This window comes from Malania oleifera, chromosome 10, assembly GCF_029873635.1.
Source record: "Malania oleifera isolate guangnan ecotype guangnan chromosome 10, ASM2987363v1, whole genome shotgun sequence".
NCBI lineage: Eukaryota > Viridiplantae > Streptophyta > Magnoliopsida > Santalales > Ximeniaceae > Malania > Malania oleifera.
The window spans coordinates 9,158,053-9,169,910 of record NC_080426.1 but is presented as its reverse complement, the minus strand read 5'-3'; positions in this window follow the sequence as shown (position 1 = coordinate 9,169,910).

Sequence of the window (11,858 nt, the reverse complement as noted above, 5' to 3'; positions counted from 1 at the left end):
GCGAAGAAATTTAGAGAGAGAGTAGGAAGAGTTATAGAGAGAAAGAGATAGGATTGAAGTTTTCTTAGTGAGGAAGTAAAGGAATTTCTATTTATAGCCCTTTGACCCGACCCAATTCGTCGACGAAATGGTGCCTTCATCGACGAATCTTTCACTACCTTCTTCGACGAGTCGGTGATCTTTTGAGATCACCAGTTTTTCCGAGACTCCTCGGCTTCTCCTCATCGATGAGTCTCTGAATTTCGTCGACGAGAAGAACAAAGGCTCCTCGTTGACGAAATCTGGCTTCGTCGATGAAATCTGCCAAATTCCTAATTTGCCCCTCTTATTTATTTAAACCCAGTTATCACGGTTCGGGTTCTTACAACCTCCCCCCCTAACAAAAATTTTGTCATCGAAATTTGCCATCTCTCGTTCGCAAACTCATTCATACAATCGAATACATATACACAACTTTAGAGAAAATTGGCGACTACTACAGCGTAGCCCCATTATACACATACACCTACATACCCTCACTTATGGTGGAGGAATACCGTGTTTACATATACAACAGTCTCAGGAGTTCACAGTACACACACACTCCTGATGACTAACCACCTATCCCAACCCATAGTAGGATCATGTACAAGTGCTCAAAACAACTATGGATACTTCCGGCGTATTTTCGTTTCCAATTCCCAAGAAGCTTCCTCAACCTTGTGGTTTCGCCACAATACCTTCACTGATGGTATCTCTTTGGTACGAAACTTCTGAACTTTACGGTCTAGAACCTGAACAGGTATCTCCTCATACACTAAAGTATCCCTAATTTCCAACTCATCATAACTAAAAACATGTGAAGGATCCAACACGTACCTCCTCAACATGGATACGTGAAACACATCATGGACCCTCGAAAGTGCTGGAGGTAATGCAACTCTGTAGGCTACCGGACCCACTCGCTCAAGTACCTCGAATGGTCCGATATACCTCGGGCTCAACTTGCCCTTCCTCCCAAATCTCATCACCCCTTTCATCAGAGCAATACGTAGAAATACCTTACCTCCCACTTTGAACTCTAACTCACGGCGGCGAATATCTGCATAACTCTTCTACCGACTTTGAGCTGATCTAATCCTCTCCTGGATCAAACCCACCTTCTTAGACGCCTGCTGCACAAGTTCAAGTCCTAACACCTGACGTTCACCAACCTCATCCCAACACAAAGGAGATCGACACCTCCGACCATACAAAGCTTCGAATAGTGCCATCTCGATACTAGAATGGAAGCTGTTATTATAAGCGAACTCCACAAGTGGCATAAACTGTATCCAGCTACTACCGAAGTCTAACACACAAGTTCACAACATATCTTCCAATATCTGTATCGTCCTCTCCGATTATCCATCAGTCTGGGGGTGGAACGTTGTACTAAAAGTAAGCTTCGTCCCCAATGCCTCCTACAAGATCATCCAGAATCAAGAAGTAAACCTCGGATCTCGATCTGACACAATGGACACCGGTACCCCGTGTATTCTCACAATCTTTTGCACATACAAATCTGCTAGCCTTCTCAAATGATAGCTAACTTTCATCGGTATGAAATGAGCAGATTTAGTCAATCTATCCACGATCACCCAAATAGCATTCTGCCCGTGAAGCGCTGGTGTCAAACCGATCACAAAATCCATGGAAATATGCTCTAATTTCCACACTGGAATAGGCAAAGGCTGCAACGGCCCTGCCGGCCTTTAATGTTCAGCTTTCACCTGCTGACACGTCAGACACTGCTCCATGAACCGAGCAATCTGCCTCTTCATACCAGACCACCAGAAGGTCTCGCGCAAGTCCCGATACATCTTCGTACTACCACGATGTACCATAAACATAGAACGATGCGCTTCCTCTAGATTCTTCCTTCTAATATCATCATTGTTCGGAACACATTGCCTGGTCCCAAACCTCAACACACCTCCCTTAGAGATGTTAAACTTTGTAGTCAGTCCATGCTGTCACTGTTTCCTAACCTCGGCCAACTCTGCATCATTAGCCTGCGCGGCTTTTATACGCTCAAATAAGGTCTGTTGGACCACCAAACTAGCAAGATAAGCTTGATGATCACCAACCACCAACTTTATACCTGAGCTTTCCAAATCCTGTCTGATGTGATACTAAGTTACAACCGCAGATAAAGCCGTAGGCCCTGACTTCCTACTCAACGCATCAACTACCACACTAGCCTTCCCCGGATGATAACCGATCGTGCAATCGTAGTCCTTAATCAATTCTAGCCACCACCTCTGCCTTATGTTCAACTCCTTCCGTGTGAAGAAATACCTGAGACTCTTATGGTCAGTGGAGATCTCACACTACACCCCGTACAGATAATGTCGCTAGATCTTCAGTGCATACACAACAGCAGCCAATTCCAAATCGTGCGTAGGGTAGTTCTTCTCATACTCTTTTAGTTGCCAAGAAGCATAGGTCACTACTTTACCTTGCTGCATAAGCACACATCCCAAGCCTTTCAGAGGCGCGTCGCTATAAATCACAAATCCACATACCCCGAAGGAATGGTCAACACTGGAGCAGTAACCAGCAGGTGCTTTAACTCCTGAAAACACTACTCGCAATCACTAGTCCACTCAAACTGCACTCCTTTCCTAGTCAATTGTGTCAGAGGTCCAGACAGTTTAAAGAAACCCTCTACAAACCGACGATAGTAACCTACCAATCCCAGAAAACTCCGAACCTCCTGCACATTCTTCAGCCTTACCCAGTCGACCACAGCTTCAATCTTGTCAGGATCAACTGATATACCATCCCCAGTAACCACATGGCCTAAGAACGCAATCTGACTCAACCAGAATTCACACTTCTTCAACTTAGCATACAACTTCTTCTCCCGCAGAATCTGTAACACTAACCTCAAATGTTCCACGTGCTCTTTTGTACTCCTCGAATATACTAGAATGTCGTCAATGAATACCACTACAAATAAATCTAGGTACTCATGGAAAACCCTGTTCATCAGATCCATGAACACCGCCGGTGCATTCGTCAACCCAAATGGCATAACTAAAAACTCGTAGTGGTCATATCTTGTTCGGAAAGCAGTCTTCGTTACATCCTTTGCTCTAACCCTCACCTGATGATATCCTGACCACAAGTCGATCTTCAAAAAGACCCGCGTTCCTTGCAACTAGTCAAAGAGATCATCTATATGAGGTAAAGGATAGTGATTCTTCACAGTCACCTTATTAATTTCACGGTAATCAATGCACATCCGCATTGACCCGTCATTCTTCTTTACAAACAATACTGGAGCTCCCCAGGGCGAAACACTAGGTCAAATGAATCCCCTGTCCAGTAATTCCTGCAACTGCTCCTTCAACTCCCAAAGTTCTGCTGGAGCCATTCGATACGGAGCTTTAGAGATTGGTACCCTACCAGGCAGCAACTCTATCGCAAACTCCACCTCATGATTTGGGGTAAACCAGGTAAATTATCAGGAAACATATCAGGGAATTCACTGACTACCCGAATGTCCTCGAGTCTCAACTCATCCTGCGGCGGTTCCTTCATACAAGCTAAGTACCCCTGACATCCGTCCAAGAGTAGCCTCCTCGCCTATAGTGCCGATAAAACCTATGGCGCTAGACGCACACACGATCCAACAAATTCGTACTCCTGCTCCCTAGGAGGTCTAAAAACTACCACCTTCCTACGACAGTTAATCACAGCATAACTGGAGAACAACCAATCCATCCCCAGAATGACATCGAACCCCGACATGTCATATACCACAAGATTCACCGGTAGCGGCTTTCCCTGAATTTCCACTGGGCAGTCTACTAACATCTTCCTACAGAAAGATACACTCCAAGATGGCGTAGTAACAGATAACACCTCATTCATGTCTCGGGTCTCAACCTCACATCATCTTACAAAATTCACAGACACAAAGGAGTGGGTTGCACCCGAATCAAACAAGACAAAAGCTTTATTCAAAAGCAATAATAAGGTACCTGTCACCACGTTACCTGCATGCTCAGCGTCCGCTTGAGTAAGAAAGTATACTCTGGTTAGAGCTGTATTCGTCTAAACAGTTCCCCGAGGTATCTGGTTGCTCCCTCGGTTCCTACCGAATGCAGGCACTTCTCACTTTGGTTCACGACAGTTACTGGACATGTGGCCTGGCTGGCCGCAATTGTAGCAACTACCCCCAAATGACCGACACTCACCCTCGTGCCACCTGTGACATCTAGTACAACGACCACCAGTCTGGCTCATCTGAGAATCTTGGTGCTCGGTATTCTGGCGGTAGCCCGAGCTTTTGTTCCTCTTTTTCCATGATCCCTGATGAGATCCTGTTTGAGAACCAGAAGGTACCATCCTCTTCCTCGATCCTTGATCCACCTCATCCTTTCGGATACCAGTCTCAATCACTGTGGCTTTATCCACCAACACTGAGAACTCATGAATCTGAAGCATACCTGCTAGTTTGCGGATATCCTTCCTCAGGCCCTTCTCGAACCTCCGAGTCTTCTCAAACTTGCTCAAGATCAAACACAGTGCAAATCGAGATAGCTCTATGTACCAGGTTGCATATCCCTCCACCATCATACTTCCTTGAGTCAAAACAGAAAACTCATCTGCCTTTGCATCACGTACAGAAGCAAGGAAGTATCTGTCGAAGAACACCTCCTTGAAACGGCTCCACGTCATCTCCTCTTGTAACAACCTCAATTTCTTAATATAAAATATAACATAATAAATAGAAAAGTCGATCCGAACCCGTGGGTAACGGGGACACCTGTCAATCACAGTGGAATCCTAAGCAAGCAGCAAACATAAAATCTAAATCATCCATCCATAAAGCATAATATTAGAAACATAATACCAGAGTTATCTACATTCCTCTACATACTGTGTCTATTTGCATTCCTTCAAAATATCTCAAAATACATCTAGGATCCCATAATCAAAACAATTTTGATCATAGTAAAAAATCTTACCCTCTTAACGAGGTAATACCATTGACTCCACGACGGCTACGACCCACCGATTACTTGGGGTCTCCTGAAAAATTAATTAATGTTGGGGGTAAGACACTTCTTAGTAAGGGAAAATAAACTAAATACAACTGTGTGGTAATATGAACATTTTATGCAATTATAAATATACAGTACATTTCATATATCGGTAAACATTCATCATAACATACTAAGTTCTCATATACTTTCATAATTATTAATAAATCATAACATACATAAAATATCTGTTATAACTAATAATACTGAAAATATACCTAAGATGAATAGTTAGCTAGTGTCATGTATTACTCCCCATGACGGGTTGTGCAGCCCGAAGGCGGGACTGGACAATGGCTGGCCGACCACTACAGAGTCAAATATGTCTGTAAGTACGATGGGCCCGTCGCACCCTGATCCGAACTGCCAAGTGGACGTCCATACTCTACTGAAAGCCACATCGACTATCCATCTCCTTCCCCCTCGTGGGGTGGTTAGCACTAATCTGATCATAAACATCTGATCTATAAGCTACGGTACCGAGCCCCTGAACTAAACTAAACTAAACTAACGTCCTGGTTCTGATAACATATAATACATGATCATATATAACATCATTATGGCCTCGTGCTGAACATATCGTAATTGTGGCCTCATGCCGAACATAACATAATTACGGCCTCGTGCCGAACATAACATAATTACATGGCCTTGCGCCGGAATCATTTCAGGTATATACATTCTGAAAATAAATCAATTATCATGTATTCGTCAAAATCATCGTAACATAACATATCTTTTCATAATACCTGAAAACATACTTTGCTCACAAAATCTTTCATATCATAATACGTTTCACATAAAATAATATTCATGCCACACATGCGCTGTATAAAATCATACTTCTTATCCTAAAAATCGTAATTCTCTGGCATCTCATACATATACATACATTTCAACATAATAACAGTATTTCCCAAACATACATTTCATCCATAATATACGAATATAACATATGCTTTCCTGAAAATAAATTTACTCATAATTAATAATAATTTGCATGGAAGGTAACTGCTTTAGTTTATTCCCGTACTTGACTACTGAAAAAGCCCACAAAATATCCTAACCTAACCCCCGTAGGATTTCCTTATCAATACCCTGAAACTGAAAACTTCTAATATTAAACTTCAATATTCTCACGTGTACATCATTTCCTATAACTGTCGTAATATCAAATTTGACTTAAAAAACCTTACCTCAACTCAGAGATGATTTCCAACTTACTTTCACTAACGATCCGCTCCGGCAGATTTGGAGAGAACTTCCCCAAGAGCATCGTGGTGACTTCAGAACGTCTAACCGGCATAAATTCGGCCCAAAATCGAAGAGAGAAAGAGAGAAAACCGAAGGGGAGAGAGAAAGGAGAAACGTTGCTTAATAATGAAGTTAAAATCCAGATTTTTGTATTTATAGAACTGGATTCGTCGACAAGCCACGTCATTCATCGACGAATCCTTCATTAATTTCGTCGACGAAATTCAGTCCTTCGTTAACGAAATTCAATCGGCTCAAAACCTTCTCTCAGTATTTTTTCATCGATGAATCCCCTGTATTCGTCGACGAATTTTCTTAAGCCTTTGTCGACGAATCCCCTGTATTCGTTGATGAAACCCTAATGTTTCCCCTTGTTTATTCCTTTTGTTTCCGGTTTCCATTCCTTTTCTTTTATTATTTAAATACCATTTTTTTTCGAGTTGTCACACCTTTGGACCGTCTTTCTGCTTCTCCAGCAGACTCACCGCAGTCCACCATCGACCCGCCTCCCCAGATAGTTGGAAGGTAGCATAGAGGAATCGCTGCCTATCCGTGTGATGACCCAAAAATATATATATATGATTAAAGTACAATAATAATAAAATAATAAAAATAGTCATTAAGTTAATATCAATACAGAAGTGTTTTTCTGTAGGATCCTTGATTCCATGTTTGATGCCTAAGAAAGACCTTGTCTTAGCGAGTGCTCAGAGACCATTGCGGCTCAGTCGCTCCCTGGAGGTCAGCCTGGTCAAAATGGAATTTCATAGGATAAACAGGATAGACACTATTTGTACACGTAAATAAGTATATATATACATAAAATAGTGTTTTGACAGACATAATTTGTAGAAATACATAATAAGATAATAATAATATAGGTATCATATGTGGGGCCCACAAGACTATGTGGGGTCCACATGAGTCCCGGAGCCACAAGACACTGTTTATATACGTAAATAAGTACATAAAATAATGTTTTAACTGATATAATTTGTAGAAATATATGATAAAATAATAATAATATAGGTATCCTATGCAGGGCCCACAAGACTGTGTGGGGCCCACATGAGTCCCGAAGCCGTATGGAGGTTTACACGAGTCTCGAAGCTAATTAGGATGCATAAAATCGTATAAGAATTATTCGAGTTACGTAGGATCCATTCGGGTCTCGAAGTTGTGTGGGGCCCACAAGACCGTGTGGGGCCCACATGAGTTTTCAAAATTCAAATTAAATTCTTGTTCAAAAATAAATAATAAATAAATAATACTAAAATAGTTTAAAAGTAATAACAATGATAATAATGATTAAGAAAAATAATAAAATAATAAAATAATTAATTAACTAATTGATTAATTAATTAGGTAAGTAATTAATTAAGAATTTATTTAATGGGAATGGTGGCAAGCACTCCCACATGGCCTCCATCCCCATCCCATACTCAACCCATACCTTGCCCATCCTTTGCCCATTCTTTAATTTTTAAAATTATAATTTTACCCATCTCCCCACACTTTTACAAATTCCATTTCTTCCCCAAAATTTTCCTATAAATAGGGAGCTCTCAACCTTCATTTTTCACAACAATTTTCCAAGGAAGAGAAGGATTAGTGAGTGAAAGAATTTGTGGTGGAGAGAGAATTTTTGAATAAATTCTCAATCACCCACTTTTTCCGATCTCATTTCTTAAAGATAATTATTGTGTTCGTAGCACAAGGTAAAAGAAGAAGGTAAGTAAATTTTGATTATGTTAGTTTCTTTTTATTTTAAATTCATACCCAAGCTTATTTTGTACGTAAATTTTAATTATGTTACTTAGTTCCACAAAATTTCCATGACTTTATTTTTACGCATATTTAATTATACCAGTTCTATCTTTAATATACTTGCATCTATTTTTGGGTTAAGAAATGTTCCAATCCCCTCGGGTAAATTTTCAGCATTTCTTTCTATTCAAAAATAAAATTATATATATATTTTTAACACAAAAATTGTGTGGCATGAGTTTATTTTTACGTTACATTTTTTTATGTAAATATGAGTAAAGATAAGATTTTCACGATATTATTTTAAATTGCATAAATTATAATAAGATGATTTTCAAACCCCTTATGGCAACGAAAGTTCAAAGTTACAGATGCTCGGTACCGCAGCTTAAAGTTTATACGGATCAGAGTGCACCCACACTGTTTACAGAGTGGTTATTTATGTTAGTGGATTTCTCCTGAGTGCACACCTGGTTTAAGTCCAGGACTTAATAAGGAAAATCTCACTTAAAGTTTACGTACGTTGATTTAGTTTGGTCGGCCAGCCAGCTAAGTCCAGTCTTCGGACCGCACAACCCAGTCATGGGGGTAAACATGACTTACGGCAAACAGGCCTAAGGGTGGTTTTTACAATATATGTTTATACATATTTAATTACGTGTACAAAGTTACTGATAATTTGAAGGAAAAGTGTAAGTTTACGTGAAAAGGATCATTTTGGTGCTTATATGACGATCTAAGGAAAACGTATAAGGAAAAGTATATGTATGTTTATCATTAAATATTTTTACAGTTTTAAAGTTAAAAGTTTAATAGCAGTTATAGTATATGATTTAAAAATTTACTGTTGAAATTGATGACAAAAGTTTTATGCAGAAATTTTTAAATTTATGTTTATTCTAAAAGAAATCTTGAAGTTATAGTATTCATTATTGTTTTACGAAATTCTTTAAAAACTCATTTTGGCCACACACTAATAATAATCTTATTTACTTACTGAGCGTCGTCTCATCCCAATCATATTTTATTTCAGATAACTCTGAAGGACATGTCGGGAATCAGGCTTAGCAAGCATGCGGGTGGGGGATTAGAAAAATAAAGATTGATTAGAAATATTAGTATGGTTTCAGATATTTATGTTTGTGTAATTTTCCTTCTTTTGAAATAAATGATTGTAATATGGAATATTAGTGCTCTGGTTTAATAAAAATTGAGTTTATTTGCTTCCGCTGTAAATTAGTAGTAAAAAGTTAATATCCCAGGCCCCTCGGGGTCGGGGTGTTACAATCCGTGCAGTGCAGAACTGCCAAAATCCTCTCAGTTTTCTCCACCCAATCCTCTGCCATCATCGGGTTAGGTCCTCCAGAGAACGTCAGAGGATGCATGCCTGTGAACCTCTCAATGGTACACCCTGCAGCAGTAGGAGAGCGCTCGCATCTCCTCACACTCCGTCTGATCTCTCGTAACACTTGCCTCGTCAAACCTCGAGGCATAGAAGGGGACTCATCACTCGCAGTCTCCTCGGAACCACTTCCCAAGTCATTATCCTTGAGCTCCATTCTGTAATATAATAGGAATCTATTAGTATCGCTACAACACATACAGTTAACATAATGATCTACACAAATCGTGTTAACTACTCCCTGCCAGGTCTAGGTATGTCCTATCACACCAGCACGAAAGTCATCAATGATCTACCCTGCTTTTACTGGAATCGTCATTCCAGGAAAAACACGGAATACCGTCGACAAATCCCGGTCTAACAACCGAACAACCCTTAACCAACTCTACCCATATCCACATCCTATACTCTGGTATGTACTCACAACTAAGCCTAACCAAGTCTACAAGATCTAGTAACCTGGTTAGCTCTGATACCAAGTTGTCACGCCCCGAACCCCGAAATGGGATCGAAGGGTGAAAATGTAACTAACCCGTCCCTGTATCTAATAAAACATCCAAAGATACAGTACAATGGATGAGGGTTTGACCCCGTGGGGTTCCCAGGCACCCTAAACACATCCAACCACAATCATATACGCAACAGAAAAAGGTCATTCTCATATACAGTACCATACCAGAGTCTATACACGAGTCAAACACAGCTCTATCAAAACGTACAACCAGGTGCCCAAATACAACTCAAAATGACAACCCAACAAAAATACAGTCCTAACACTTAACCCAAGCGTTAAATGTAGTACATCGGCCATACGCTCCCTACACCAGGACGCTAGTTCCTGTTACTTGAAGGACCTGTAAAAAATGTACATACAGTAGGGGTAGGACACCTCTCACTAAGGAAAAACACATGTTATATCGGTGTGTGGCATTTGAGTGTTATCATGATACAACATACACGCAGTTAAATGCATTCCAGTACTTATTTTCCACAGTGCATACACACACATATACACATACACATGATCAGCAATCTCGGTGTCGTCACACCCTTCGGCCTGAAGCCGGCCCGCGACAGACGGCATTGACCTGTAGCCAACCCGCAAACACGGCGCCACCGGCACATGGCTAGTCCTCGACTCCTATGGCATCGTACCAACACTAAATTGGTGGATCCACACCCTTCGGCCTGATCTGCCGGAATAGGCTCACACCCTCGGATATAGAGCCGGACACTTTTGCCCACATGACAGGCAATAAAACACGCCCTCGGATATAAAGCCGGACGCTCTCAGTACCTAGAACAATTTCAGAACTGCGTTCCTACTAGCATTTCAACATATCACACACACATGCATGCTCATATAAACAAACAAACCACACCCATTTGGTAATCTAAATCATGGTTTTTCAAACAAATACAATTCACACAAGTCAAGGCACGACCATCCCAATATCACATTATAAATTACACATATACTCGATTTTCAAAAAAATCAGGGATGTAGCCCGTCGCCCCCCTTTTTCCCAAAACTGTAATAATGAAAAATCCATAGTTTTCCCCGTTAGATCCCCCCGAATGAGTAGCCAAAACACACATGAATTCGTGAACCACAGTTTCACTGAGTTCGATTTCAAAAATAACCAATATAAACATTGTTTCCCTTACCTTTTCCCCGAATAACAAATCTCGAACTCCAAGGCTCCTAAACAGCGAATCGAGTTCCAAAACCTACAAATCACAGTGTAGAATATACTCACAAAATAGTTTCCTACAAAACTACCGGATCATAAATGAAAATAGAGCCTTACCTCGATTTTTTGCCAAAACACGAAAATCTCTGAAACGAGATTCTGATCCATAGGAATTGTAAAGAATCTTTCCACGATCCTCATGGTAACTTCAGATTTCCGATTCCAGCAACGATTGGCGAAGAAATCTAGAGAGAGAGAGAGAGAGAGAGAGAGAGGGAGAGTTCTAGAGAGAGAGAGAGAGAGAGAGATAGGATTGAAGTTCTCTTAGTGAGGAAGTAAAGGAATTTCTATTTATAGCCCTTTGACCCGGCCCAATTCGTCGATGAAATGGTGCCTTCGTCGACGAATCTTTCACTACCTTCGTCGACGAATCGGTGACCTCGTCGACGAATATGAGATCACCGATTTTTCCGAGACTCCTCGGCTTCTTCTCATCGACGAGTCTCTGAATTTCATCGACGAGAAGAACAAAGGCTTCGTCAACGAAATCTGCCAAATTCCCAATTTGCCCCTCTCTTATTTTTTTAAACCTAGTTATCTCGGTTCGGGTTCTTACACTTCTTCTTTGATCTTAATCTGCTAGTATCTTGACTTAAGATCAAACTT